At 42.7% G+C, this 15,173-nt stretch overlaps 1 protein-coding gene across 17 annotated transcripts in view; it reads left to right on the plus strand.

Moving 5' to 3' along the window:
• The first annotated feature begins 1,792 nt into the window (after nt 1-1,792).
• The window catches only part of zc3h13 (zinc finger CCCH-type containing 13), a 100,837-nt gene continuing 87,456 nt past the window's right edge, over nt 1,793-15,173 (plus strand). For 9 of the 17 annotated variants that reach the window (XM_078559487.1, XM_078559505.1, XM_078559488.1 and 6 more), the window contains exon 1: nt 1,793-1,893. The gene's annotated coding sequence lies outside the window, so the exon portion shown is untranslated. The remainder of the gene's footprint in view (nt 1,894-15,173) is intronic. The other 8 variants (XM_078559499.1, XM_078559501.1, XM_078559503.1 and 5 more) reach the window with 5 other exon arrangements.

The following is a 15,173-nucleotide window of genomic DNA, read 5'->3' on the forward strand; positions in this document are numbered from 1 at the left end:
AAAAGAAATAGGTTCTAGGAGTTTCCTTCTGTTCCTTGCATAGATCTCCAAACATTAATCTAAGACCAGGAACATACTCTTACAGCTTCCTACTTCTTCATGAGAGAAAAAGCATTAGGTCAACATTAGGTTTTCCTGAGCTTTTCAATGTTTTGTGTATGTACCATTCATAATCTTGAACAATGGTCTAACCGTAGGATTTAGTGAGAGGCGCCCACAGTGCTCTGTGTAGTACAGTGTAATCCGTGCTGCTTGAGACAGATTGGAATCTGAAAAGTTCTGATTTGAAGCGTTTTCAATTCTAAATGCCATGATTCCTCACATACATTTCTCCCAAGGAGAAATACAGCTTGTTTCTCCATACACCTCCAAAGATTTAGATAAAGTTGCTGAGACAACCCAAAAAAATCATTGAAGGTGACATATCATCAACAAGATTCCTTAGTAGTTTCTGACTCACCACAATTCCCCCTGCTCTGGACAGATGCAAATTACATAATGAACTACTAAAGCTATAATTATCTCAAACAGAATCCTATTCCCCAGCCTCAGAAATCAAACTCCATCAAGACCATTATCATTTCTCCAGCCTGCCTTGGAGCTTTCAGGAATTCTCTGCACCTACTGACTATTCATAATTCATTAGCTGGTGACAAAATGTGAAGTCCAAACATCTTTACAAATGGTTGTTTGAAACCTCTCCATTAACCCTTTCAATCTCCTTATTACCCATTAAGTCAGACTATGCTAAAATGGAGAGGTTGTACTTCTCACACTGTTATTCCTAATGTTATATTTAAAAAAAAATCAAATTAGATAGCACATTATCACACATTTCAGAAATATTTCAAAATGCTTCACAATTAATTTAATTGAGATGAAGTGACTGCAGTTACATAGGCAGTCCAATGCAAACACTGACATGATACAAGATTAAAACTGCCCAAAGTACTTATTAGGAAAGATAAAGATGAATTTCTAAGACTACATATGATTTAAATAGAACATGTTAAGGATCTGTCTATCCTTCAGTGTACACTTATTTTTGAATCAAAATGTGTACACTTATTTTTGAATCAAAATATTGTATTTTGTAGCTTTCACTGTGCAAGTTGGTATTCCCACAAGGGATGTTAGCTTTACTCTAGCTGAGGGACTGTCTACAACAGATGTATCATCACAATTATGTTTGCATAAAAATACTTTTTCAATCTTCCCTGGAACAGAGGAGATTGAGGGGGGGACATGATTGAGGTGTATAAAATTATGAGGGGCATAGATAGGGTAGATAGAAGGAAATTTTCCCCTTGATGGAGGGATCAATAACCAGGGGGCATAGATTTAAGGTAAGGAGCAGGAGGTTTAGAGGGGATGTGAGGAAGAATTTTTTCACCCAGAGGGTGGGGGGTATCTGGAACTCAGTACCTGAAAGGGTGGTAGAGGCAGAAACCCTCATAACATTTAAGAAGTATTTAGATGTGCACTTGCGATGCCATGGCATACAAGGCTGTGGGCCTAGTGCTAGAAAATGGGATTAGAATAGTTAGGTACGTTTGACTGGCGCAGATTCGATGGACCGAAGGGCCTTTTTCTGTGCTGTAGGCTTCTATGACTCACATTAGAAGGCCAATCTCATTGAAAATCAGTACCTTTTGGAAAGAACTGTACTTAATTCAGTGGAGGGGGGTTAACTGGCTGAAACACTGTTTGATAGCATAGAACTCCTTGCTTGAGTTACTGCTGTAGAAGTGAGTTCAGCTTGTCACCTAAGGGACTGTACACTCTCTCTCTCACTGTCGCTGGGTGATGACGTTGCCTGTCGCTCCCAGTGACCGAGCCGCGAGGCCCCGGCTGTCCGGATCCGGACCCCAGCGGCATCTTCAACCTCTCCAGGTGGGTACACACGCTGAGCCGGGTGGCTGCCTTACCCAGACTGTTAACCACCAGGTTTAACCGAGAGGGAGAGTGGCTATGAGCGAGTGAGCTTGAGCCTGGGCCTCGGCTCGGTGCTTCACGCCCACTGCGGGGAGGGACCTCTCTTGGCGGCTTCGTGGCCCGGCCCGCTCTGCTCTGCTCTTGTCCTGCTCTCCGCACTGGGGAACAATAGGGACAGGGGGCAGCTTGCCAGTGGCGCAGCGTTTCAGCCCCAGCCCTCTTATTGGCTTTGTAAATTCTAGCATGTTTTATTAACGTGGTTAGTGCGGTTTAAAGTCTGGATCTGGCGGGTGCTTTTTGTACAAAGTATTGCCCCCGCCCCCATCCATATTCAGAAGGACAAATTAACAAGAATTATATTCCTGTGGGTCACCCACCTTGCTGGGCAGCTGCACCCGGAAGGTTGTGATGAAAACATGTATTAAGATGGGCTGAATGGCCTGCCGCACTTGTAAAGCACCTCAAAAAGAAAGACATGCATTTATCTCGTGCTTATTGAGGCTGCCGATCATCTGTCAGCGCTTTACAGTCAATGAAGTATTTTTGAAGTGGAGTCACTGTTGGAATGAAGGAAATGCAGAAGCTAATTTTACGCACAGCAAGATCCCACAAACAGCAATGTGATAATCATCAGACAATCTGTTTTTGTGATGTTGATTGAGGGATAAATATTGAATAGGACAACTCCCTTGCTCTTTTTTGAAATAGTACCATGGGATCTTTTACATACACTGAAGCAGGCAAATGATACACTGGTTTAAGCTTTCATCCAAACCAGCATCCCTGACAATGTAGCATTCCCTCAGTACTGCAGTGGAGTCTCAGCCTTAATTTTTGTGATCAAGCCCTGGAGTGGGACTTGCACCTATAAATTTATGACTCGGAAGCGAGAGTGCTACCAACTAACTGCAGAATTTCCAGCCTCTGACCTGTTCTTGTAGCCAAGAACTGGTCCAGTTCAGTTTCTGGTCAATGGTACCCCCCAGGACTTTGATAGTGGGGTTTCAGCAATGGTAATGCCATTGAATGTCAAGGGGAGATGATTGGATTCTCTATTGTTGGAGATGGTCATTGCCTGGCACTTGTGTGGCATGAATGTAACTTGCCACTTATCAGTCCAAGCCTGAATATTGTCCAGGTCTTGCATATGGACACGGACTGATAAGCTGCGAATGGTGCTGAACATTGCACAATCATCAGTGGACATCCCCACTTCTGACCCCATGATGGAGGGAAGGTCATTGATGAAGCAGCTGAAGATGTTTGGGCCTAGGACACTACCCTGAGAAACTCCTGCAGTGATGTCCTGGGACTGAGATGATAGACGTCCAACTACCACAACCGTCTTGGTGACACCAACCAATGGGGAGTTTTTCCCCTGATTCCCATTGACTCCAGTTTTGCTAGGGCTCCTTGATGCTGTGCTTGGTCAAATGCTGCCTTGATGTCAAGGGCAATCACTCTCACCTCATCTCTTGAGTTCAGTTGTTTTGTCCACGTTTGGACCAAGACTGTAATGAGATCAGGAGCTGCGGTCAGGAGCTGCGTGGTCCTGGCAGAACTCAAACTGAGCGTCAATGAGCAGGCTATTTCTGAGTAAGTGCTGCTTAATAGCAATGCCGACGACCGCTTCCATCACTTTGATGATCGAGAGCAGTCTGATGGGGTGGTAGTTGACTGGGTTAGATTTGTCCTGCTTTTTTGTGTACAGGACATATCTGGGCAATTTTCCACATTGCTGGGTAGATACCAGTGTTGTAGCTGTACTGGAATAGCTTGGTAAAGGGCACAGCTAGTCTGGAGCATATCTTCAGTACTATTGCTGGAATGTTATCAGGACTCATAGCCTTTGCAGTATTTGGTGCCTTCAGCCGTTTCTTGATATCACAAGGAGTGAATTGAATTGACTGAAAACTGGCACTTGTGACACTGGGGACTTCAGGAGGAGGCCAAAATGGATCATCCACTCAACACTTCTGGCTGAAGATGATTACAAATGCTTCAGCCTTCTCTTTTGCAATGATGTGCTGGGCTCTCCCATCGTTTAGGATAGGGATGTTTGTGGAGCCTCCTGATGGAATACTCTACAATTGCCTGGATGAATGCAGCTCCAACAACACTCAAGAAGGTTTACATAATCTAGGACAAAGCAGCCCACTTGATTGGCACTCCCTTCACCACTGTTGCACTGTAGCAGCAGTGTGTACCATCGACAAGAAGGACTGCAGCAACTTACCAAGGCTCCTTCCACAGCACCTTCCAAGCATGTGGCCTCTATTACCAAGAAGGACAAGGACAGCAGATACATGGGACCACCACCTGCAAGTTCCCCTCCAAGCCACTCACCATCCTGACTTGGAGCTTAATCACTGATCCTTCATTGTAGCTGGGCCAAAATCCTGGAACTCCCTAACAGTACTGTGGGTGTGCCTACACCACAGGGACTGCAGCGGTTAAGAAGGCAGCTCATCACCACCTTCTCAAAGGCAATTAGGGATGGGCAACAATTGCTGGCCATGCCAGTGATGCCTACAACCCATGAAAGAGTAAACAAACTGAGAAATGGCTGACATGTTGGGTAGAAATTTATTGTAAAATGGGAAGTTGCGCATCTGCCGCCTGTTTTACGCCCCAGCCCACTTTTCAGTTCCTTTAAAGTCATGACGTGTGATTGGCAGCTGACCTGATAGCATCAGTTTTGTGTCACAACTGAAAATGGATTTCTACCCCCTTGTGCCTTGGAATCACTCAATTGGAAACATTGGGGGGGGGGCATGACTTTGAACTGCCCCAAAAGCTGACCTGGTAACATCTGAACCAAGGAAACCTACCAGTTGGGTAAGCAGAGTACTTTGTTGAGGCCCCAATATTCCAGGTTGGCCTTCAGGTCCAATCTGAAATTGAACCATCTGATTTCAATAGAGCATCCCATCATGACATCGTGGAATGATTTATCAAGGACAGACACCCCAGTTAAGGGGTATCCCATGTGAGTAATTCAGCAAACAGTATTCCCTTAAACTTTGGTTTCCTTTTAACTTCTGGAAGGCTTGCCATCGCAGGCATCTGTTTGGAGTGCCAGGAAGGCATACTGCAAAGATTTCTTCTGTGTCTGGTGTCATGCTTTACCAGGTTTAACGTAACTCTGGCAGTTTTAAAGAAGAAAATTGTTGCCTTTCTTTTCAGAGTCAAGAACCTTACAGCACAAAATGAAGTTACTGCCCATTGTGTTGCTGAATTGAGAATGTTAGATTTACTATATTCCTCTGATAGAGGTTAAAATATATCCAAAAGATCTAAGTAAATACGAACAGGGTATTTTCAAAATAGCAGGAAAGTATTGGCATGCTCACCTTAAGAGTATCGTGCCATATGGGCATTTGAAGAGTGATCTTTCCCTCAACCACTGCTGCACATAATGGCTTGTTCCAGTTTTGTGCTTAAGTTCTTTGAAAAGATAAGGCACTTTAAAAAATGTTCCCCAGTAGCTTCGCTGTTAATGGCAATGAACAGCTTTGCCCCATAGACCAGGTTCCAGCTGAATTCTGCCAGGGTGGTGGTAAGGATGCAATAGTTGGGTTTGACATCCTGGGTTAAGGAAGAGAAAATTGCCTGGTTGTGCAACACCTTCTGCTTCAAGTACATGGGTGCGCATGTGATGCGAGGGCAGTATTAGTCTCGGCTATTTTGCTATGTGGTTAATTACCCTGCAGAGAGACAATCAAAACAAAATACTGTGGATGATGGAAATCTGAAATAAAAACAGAAAGTGCTGGAAAAACGTAGCAAGTCAAGCAGTACCTGTGGAGAGAGAAATAGAGTAACACTTCAAGCCAAATATAACTCTTTGGAACAGAAGGGAGGTAGAAATGTGATCGGTTTTATGCTGTTTAAAAAGCGGGGAGGTAGATCAAAAGGGAAGGTCTGGGACAGGGTAGAGGACGGAAGAGATTAAATAACAAGGATGTCATGGAACAAAAGGGAGTGATAATGGTTGCAGTAAAGAAACAAAGCACCAGAGTAGGTGTTAATGGCAGAGTCTTCCAATTAGACACTTTACAGTAAGATAAAAGCAAAAAAATTGTGGATGCTGGAAATCCAAAACAAAAATAAAAATATCTGGAAAAACTCAGGTCTGACAGCATCTGCAGAGAGGAACACAGTTAACGTTTCGAGTCCGTATGACTCTTCAACAGAACTAAGGAAAAATAGAAAAGAGGTGAAATATAAGCTGGTTTAAGGGGGGGGGGGGTGGGACAGGTAGAGCTGGATAGAGGGCCAGTGATAGGTGGAGATAGACAAAAGGACAAAGAGGTGTTGAAGGTGGTGATATTATCTAAGGAATGTGCTAATAGGTGACATCGGAAAGGGGGTGGGGATGGAGGAGAGAGTTCATGATCTTCATGATCTTCGGTCTGTCCGCAAGCATGACCCAGACCTCCCTGTCGCTTGCCATTTCAACTCTCCACCCTGCTCTCATGCCCACATGTCCGTCCTTGGCCTGCTGCATTGTTCCAGTGAAGCTCAACGCAAACTGGAGGAACAGCACCTCATCTTCTGACTAGGCACTTTACAGCCTTCCGGACTGAATATTGAGTTCAGCAATTTTAGATCATGAACTCTCTCCTCCATCCCTACCCCCTTTCTGATCCCCCTTTTTTCCAATAATTTATATAGATTTTCTTTTCCCACCTATTTCCATTATTTTAAAATGTATTTGCATCCATTGTTTTATCTCTACCTTTTAGCCTATTTCGATCCCTTCCCCCCACCCCACCCCCACTAAGGCTATCTGTACCTTGCTCGTCCTGCTTTCTACCCTTAATGTCACCTATTAGCACATTCCTTAGATAATATCACCACCTTCAACACCTCTTTGTCCTTTTGTCTATGACATCTTTTGGCTATCTTCACCTATCACTGGCCCTCTATCCAGCTCTAACTGTCCCACCTCCCCACCTTAAACCAGCTTATATTTCACCTCTTTTCTATTTTTCCTTTGTCCTGTTGAAAAGTCATACGGACTCGAAACGTTAACTGTGCTCCTCTCTGCAGATGCTGTCAGACCTGCTGAGTTTTTCCAGGAATCTTTATTTTTGTTTAGGCACTTTACAGTCTGGACTAAACAACTTCAGATCATGAACTCTCTTCTCCATTTTGATTTGCTTCTTTGCTAACTGCCAGTCTGTATCTTGTTTTAATATTTTTTGCCTTCAGACAGAGCTGTTCATTATTCTGCCATTAACTATGGCTCATATCTACAAAACCTAATCCTATTTTAGGCAGTCATTAACAGAGATACTAACTTGTGTTTAGTACAGAGACAGGTTTGATTTAGGCGGTGTCTGAGCTTTCTCACTCTTTCTGAGTTTTAGTAGAACTTACTTAAATGTTCTGCCATGACTTCAGTCCTTCAAACATCATTAAATCAGACCAGGTGTAGGAAGAGGCTTCATTAATAATTGTAACTTGCTGGAGTGACTCTTGTCTAAGATCTGCCTGAGACTCTATCCTCTGCTCAGGACTTCTATTGACAATTACATCTAATCAGTCAAACACCCTTTAAGGCTGCAGCCACATCCTCAGTGTGAAGAATCTGTAGCTGTGGCCTAACCAATATTCTACAAAAATAAATTAACAATACTTCCTTGTTTTTGTATCCAACATCCCTGTGTATAAAACCCAAAACCCCATCGTTAAAGATCTATGGTGTCTATACCCTGGATTTTCCAGTCCTTCTGTGCTGTTAGGAGTTCTACTGTTAGGATCTGCTTCCTTCCCAGATTTCTCTGTATTGGACCATACCTGCTGTCTACCTACCCAGTCCACTACCCTCTCCATGCCCTGCAATCTGCACAATTTATCTTCATAGTTTGCAATATCCCCTAATTTGGATATCTGCTAATTTAGTAAGATCAGTGAACTTCAACTTAATTATTCTTATGACTACGTCTGATTATTTATAAAAAAGGAGCAAAAGAAATAACAACATAGTTCCTTGGTACATGCCACTAATCACATCCTGCCAACATAAAAACACTCATTTACTCCTCGATTGTCCCTTCCCACCCACCTATCTAATTATGTCGCTATATCCCCTATGAGACAATACGCCTTAGTCTTCATGTGGCATCTTGTCAAATGCCTTTTAATGATCTACAACATCATCTCCATGCCCTTTACACATAATGTGATATTCCTGAAACATTAAATTAATGAAGCATAAGCTGCCTGTTACATTTTTGTGTTGACTGTTCATAATTAACTCATGACTTTCTAAGCGTTCATTACTTTGCCACCTGGTAGTACAGAGCTTGAGTATTGCTGAAAAAAGAAACATGCTGTCAAAGCTTTTTGTCTTGCAGTTGTCAGGACAGATGTAAGGATGCCAAATTTCAAAGGGAACAACAATTTATACTGCATGAGAAAAGGGGTGCTGATTGGTTGGCAAGTCGGCCCTGATTAGGTCGAGGCATTGCCATGGCAAATGCACCAGGGAGCTACTGTCCCCCATGCTTTTGTTTATTCAGAAAAGGTGCAATGTCTGGACGTATTCCTTTTGCCTGCAGAGTACAGATCCCTGAATGTGAATATATGTAGCTTCTAGCAAGCATAAGCGAGCTACATTGCGAGCCCGACTGATTTTTAATTGGTTGTTAATGTAATTCTTAGCACACTCGCGGAATTCTGCCCAATTGCGGCATCTCATTTAACATTAGATATTATGTTCTGAGTTTTGCAAGATGGGCTACCTCACTGCGGTCAGTATTCTACCTATTGCCAACAGGACGTGCTGTTTGTTATGATCAGCCGATCGTTAGGGCGTATAGCCTACGTACCTGACATTGCACTAGCTCTGAAATTCATATACCATATTACTCGGGAGAAGGATGAGGATTGTTACAGATGTATTCTGTTTCTTACTTTCATATTTTTTCTGGTTGTTAATGAGGCTTTGGTCTTTGCTGACAGAAATAGCTGATACTTCTGCAGTCTTTGAGACTCTCTGAGATGAAGATTGACCTGAATACAATGTCTGTGCTCTGGCATTAATATACAGAGCAAAATCTTGAATGGAGTGAGAGACCCAGAGGACCCTGTCCATGTTCCCAACCATATGTGTCAACAAGGAACATGACTTGCTGGTGGTTTTGATGCAATAACCTTGAACAGTCTTGATGTTCTCGCTCAGTTTACTGTCTGTGTTAGGGAGCTTACTCTTCAGTTTGATAAATGAGGTAGATTCCAATTCTTTTCTGTTATGTAAAGCATTGATTTCTGTCAACCCTGTATTCCATTTTAGCCCTGTTGATAATTCTGAGCAAACTACACTTGTACTTGTGCAGGTAGGAGCGGTGGGATACAGATACCATTTATGGGTATCTCCTTGAAAGGGTTTACTGAAATATATAGAAGTTAATCTGGGTCGAGATGCCAGCTGAAACCACCAAATCGGTCAAAAGAGCCTTTGGCTGAGGAACATGTGTGGATATTGAATAATGAACTTAGCATGAGAAATAGTAGATGTTCTTAAACCTTCAGTCAGTGCTGATGACTATGTGGAACAGCGACAACATAAAAAGCTTTGAATGTTAAAGGGACCGTGAGCTGCTCAAATTCAATTTAGTCAGGCATGGTCTGAATTTAGAGTGTTGAAGAATTTTTGAGTGAGAGAGCAATAGAATGACACTGTACAGTGGAAGTAAGATACCTTACTGAGACTCAACATGAGGTTCCAAATTCTCAGATACTGCAGTAGGTTCTACCTCTAATCCCCAGTGTTTGGATGACTGCGAATATATGGTGCGCTGATATGGAGAATGAATGAATGAGGAAGAGCATATCGGTACAAAGGTAATCATGGAAATAGTGGCACAATGAAAATAAATGGTGTATTTTCCAACTGTTGGGTGAAATTCTAGCACTAAATATAGCTAATACGGTTACAACAATGCACCACTGGCATTGCATGCTGCATGTCTGTGACCTCTTTCAGTCGTGAGTGTGAGCAGTCCATGCTGCTAAAGTGGGAGGGGAGGAAGTAGAAAATTTACTTTTTGGGCTATGATGCAAAAAGCATACAACCTGTTCATTTAGAGTGCACGCCTGGATCTCAGATTGGGAGAGTACTCATTCAATCATCTACCCCAAGTTCCTCCTTACAGTCAGGGAATGCAAATTATCCCCACACCACCTTGTGCACTTTCTAACATTCATTCAAATGACATAAATGAGTGAAATTTTAGCTATGGAAAAAAGTTCCAGTATTTTGTCAGTCTGTACTGGATGCCCAACCATTATTCTTTTAAATGCAGTCAGCCCTCTTTCCTCCTGGTGAGTTTCTCCTGTCAGGTTTTCCCCTTCATCTGTATTTTAATTATGGATGCTGACATATTTGTCCTGGCTGGGTTTTGCTGTACAATTTCACATTAACAGTTTTACCACATGATCTATTCAGCGCATTGTTAACAAACTATAGGAAAATTAAATTTAAACTAAAATGTTATTCCATCCCTTACCAAATTCTGAATTTCTTTTGCCAGTTTTCTTCTCTTCTGAAGACAGTTGACTCCTAGGTGCTGTTTCCACAGCTGTGGTTGCGATCCAGGGCCTTTTTAAAATGCATGTTCTTCAGGTGTAAGTTTGGATGGTGACTACTGGCAGGCAGTTGCCCAATAGTCAGCTTTAAGGCCGTGCTATGTCCTAGCCCCCCCCACAAATGTTCACACGTTCACTGCCAAGATCACTGGATATTGATCAAGTAGAAATCCAACTGACTCCATCTCCTCTTCTTTGCACGAGGGCACTGAGGTTAATTACAGAAATCCAACTGCTGCCCAGGTTCAAATCAACACAGGTCAGGAATTGAGCCTGAGTCCTCCACCTGAATAAATCAGTTGCATTCTGCCTTTGGTGAAACCTGAACCAATGCACGCTAATGCAATTATGCCTCATGAGTGAGGCTTGTAGACCATTATCTCGATTGTCCCTATGACTGTTGTCACTATTGACAATTCTTTAACTACCAGTGCTTTGCCATACAATACTTTGAGTGATAGAAAACTATGTCAGGACACAACTTAAGATTTACTATCCAAAATTGTACTGTTGTCCACTTTTCAATTGGTGAACTTGGCATTACAATCTCAAGCTCCCATTGAAACACTGCTTAATGAGAATGTTTAAGTTTGTGATATTGCCATATGGGAATAATTGATTAATGATAGTTGCCATATCGCTGTCATTCCAGTGGAACATAATGGAGAGTGTGATGAAATTTTAATACAATGTCCCCTTGAACCATGGGGCGGGGTGGGGGGGGGGGGAACCCTAACAGGAACAATTGTAATCTTTTTCTCTTCTGATATTTGAATTGTTTGTATTTTGGCCATCTTGAGCCATATAACATCAGGGTGAAGTGTTAGTACTTGCTGGTCTGACATGAGTATTGTACATAATTTTCATGAAATCAGAGGATCATGCAGGAAGTATATCTTACACAAGCCAAGATGCTTTAATTTATGTGATTTGGTTGATTTTTCTTCAACCCCTCCTCCTCACGCTAAATAAACCCTGCTCATACTGAACATGAGATCAAATATAGGCAAGGAAGCTTCCTGCTGATTACCAGCATTCCCAGATTACCAGATTCCCTCTCAGCTGATGAATCGATACTCTTCTTTATCAAATACCGCTTGGAAGAAGCTCTGAAGATGGCAAAGTTACAGAATAGACCCTGGGTGGGGGAACTTCACTGTCTATCAATAGTGACTCGGTAGCACCTCCATTGATCAGGCTGGTTGAGGACATAACTGCCAGACTGGGCCTGTGACAGGTGGTGAGAGAACTATCGTGGGAAGAACCTAATTGACCTTGTCTCCACCAGTCTGTCTTTCCCAGATGCAACTATCCATGACAGTATAGGTAGAAATAACCGACACAGCCCTTCTGGAGATGAAGTCCAGTCTTCACACTGAGGACACACTCCATCTTATTGTGTGTACTACCACCATGCTAAATAGGATTGGTTCAGAACAGATCTAGCATCTCAAATCTTTTTTATTCGTTCATGGAATGTGGCTGTCACAGGCAAACACAGCATTTGTTGCCCATCCCTAATTGCCTTTGAGAACAGTTAAGAGTCAACCACGTCGCTATGGCTCTGGAGTCACATGTAGGACAGCAGATTTCCTTTCCTTAAGGGCATTATTGAACCAGGTGGGTTTTTACAACAATGAATGATAGTTTCATGGTCACTGTTACTGAGACTAGCTTTTAATTCCAGATTTAGTTAATTGAATTTAAATTCCACCGGCTGTCATAGTGAGATATGAACTTTTGTCCCCAGAGCATTAGTCCGGGCCTCTGGATTACTGGTCTTGTGATATTACCACTATGCCACCATCTCTAAAAGCACTGTGAGCCTAATCTTTACCAAACTGGGAACCAACCCTGTTTCAATGAGGAATATAGAAGATAGCAGAAACCACACCAGGCGCAACTAAAAATGAGATGCCAACTTGGTGAAGCTACAACAAAGAACTACATGCATGCTAAACAGCAAAAGCAGCATGCTATAGACAGTGCTATGCAATCCCAAAACCAATGGATCGGATGAAAGCCCAGCAGGCCTGCCACATCCAGTCATGAATGATGGTGGATGATTAAATCACTAATGGGCACAGGAAGCTCCATTAACATATTCATCCTCATTAAGTGCAGGGCAATCACTGAGTGCAACCTTCTTCAGTCAGTAGTACTGATGATCCATCTTGGCCTGAAGTCCCCACTATCACAAAAGCTAGTCTTCAGCCAATTCAGTTCACTCCAAATGATATCAAGAAACAGCTGAATGCATTGGATACAGCAAAGGCTATGAGTCCTAACTATCCTGGCTGCAGTGCTAAAGATTTGTGCTCCAGAATTAACCATGCCTCTAGCCAACCTGTTCCAGTTTAGTTAATAAACAGAGTCTACCTGACAGTGTGGAAAATTGCCCAGGTATGACCAGTCCACAAAAAGCAGAACAAATCTAACATGGTCAATTACTACCATCAGTAGTAATCATCAGCAAAGCGATGGAAAATGTTATTGACAATGCTATAAAACTCACCAATAACCTGCCCACCATTGTTCTGTTTGGGTTCCACCAGATCAACTCGGCTCAAGACCTCATTACAGCCTTGGTCCAAATGTGGACAAAAGATCTGATTTCCAGAGATGAGGTGAGAGTGGCTGCCCTTGGCATCAGGGCATTTGACCAAGTGTGGCTCCAAGGAGTCCTAGTAAGGGAAAAACTCTTCAGTGGCAGGGGTCATACCTAGCAGCAAGGAAGATATGGTTATTGTTGTTGGAAGTTAATCATCTCAGCCCCAGGACATCACTGCTGGAATTCCTCAGGGTAGTGTCCTAGTCCCAACCAACTTCAGCTGTATCATTAGTGACCTTCCCTCCATCATAAGGTCAGAAGTGCGGATGTTCGCTGATGACTGCGCAATGTTCAGTTCTATTCACAACTCCTCAGATACTGAAGCAATCCATAGGTACATTCAGCAAAACCTGGACAACAGTAACATTTGTGTCACACAAGTGTCAGGCAATGACCGTATCCAACAAGAGAAGGACTAACCACCTCCCCTTGATGATAGAAAATGTCAAATCCCCACCATCAAAATCCATGGGTGGTGGGAAGCATTCACCAATCTCAGAAACTTGACCATGTACTTAAATACTCTGGCTACAAGAGCAAGTCAGAGGCCTGGGTAGTTTGCGCAAATGAATCACCTCCTGACTTCCCCCAAAACCTTTCCACCATTTACAAGATACAAGTTAGGAGTTTGATGGAATACTATTCACCTGCCTGGATAAGTGTCAGCTCCAACAACGCTCAAGAAGCTCGACAGCATCCAGGAAAAAGCAGTCCATTTGATTGGCACCACATCCACTGCCTTAACCATTCGATCCCTCCACAAACGCCACACAGTGACAGCAGTGTGTACTATCTACAAGCTACGTTGCAGCAACTTACCAAGGCTTCTTTAACAGCACCTTCCAAATCCTAACCTGTACCACTTTGAAGGACGAGGACAACAGGCACATGGAAATACTACTACCTCCAAGTTCCCCTCCAAATCGCACATCATCCTGATTTGGAAGTATATTACCATTCTTTCATTGCTGGGTTAAATTCCTGGAACTCCCTCCCTAACAGCACTGTGATTGCACCTACACTACACAGACAGCGGTGGTTTAAGAAGGCAGCTCACCACCATCTTCTGAAGAGCAATTGGGAATGGGTAATATATGCTGGCCTTGCCAGTGTAACCCATATTCTGTGAATGAAATAAATTTTAAAAATCAGTTGACAAATCTTATTTAATGTATTTTCCCACAAAATGTTAATTCATCTCACCAGCACTTTTAAGACATTTCTTATCCTTGTTAATCTCACTATCTTTTTCTACAGTAGATCTTCATTTGAACTAATTGTACCATAGCTACAATGGTTATTATGCCATTGCCTTGTGTATATAAAGACATCACTAGTTTTTTTACACAATGTGACCACAAGAGACATGATGGAGCAAGGTATTTTACTGCTGTGGAGAAATTTATTACAAACTATGATCAGGCAGAGCATTTAGGCGCTTGGGCAAATATGAGCTGGTCAAAAAAGAGCAGTGTGGATTTGTGAAGGGTAGATCATGCCTGACTCTTGAATCTTTTGAGGAGATCAGTAGCATCATGGATGGAGCAGTGTCTATGGGTGTTACCTTTCTGGACTTCCAGAAGTAATTTGATAAAATTCCACACAAGAGATTATTGGCAGAGGTGAAGGTGCATAGTACCTTGTGACACAATTGTTTGGGAGGTAGGAGAGTGTGTTCTGTGACTGGCAGGATGTGACAAATGGTGTTCCCTAGAGAATTCTACTGAGATTTTGACTTGTGACACAGACAAAGTGAGTGGGTAAACCTGGCAGATGGAGTTCAGTGTGGTGAAGTGTGGGGGCATTGACTTTAGACCTGAGAGACAAACTTCAGCATTTTCTTAATGGTGACAGACAAGGAATTGAGAAGAGCCATGGGATTGGGTGTCTGTGTACGCAAACCACGGGTACAGAAAATAATTGAAAAGGCTAATGGAGTGTTGCCTTTTATTTCAAGGGGCCTAGAATGCAAAAGTGAAGAAGTGATGCTTCAGTTGAACAGTCATAGCCTAACCCCAACTGGAGAACT

The sequence above is a fragment of the Cetorhinus maximus genome, chromosome 16 (genome assembly GCF_964194155.1).
Source record: "Cetorhinus maximus chromosome 16, sCetMax3.hap1.1, whole genome shotgun sequence".
NCBI classification, from domain to species: domain Eukaryota; kingdom Metazoa; phylum Chordata; class Chondrichthyes; order Lamniformes; family Cetorhinidae; genus Cetorhinus; species Cetorhinus maximus.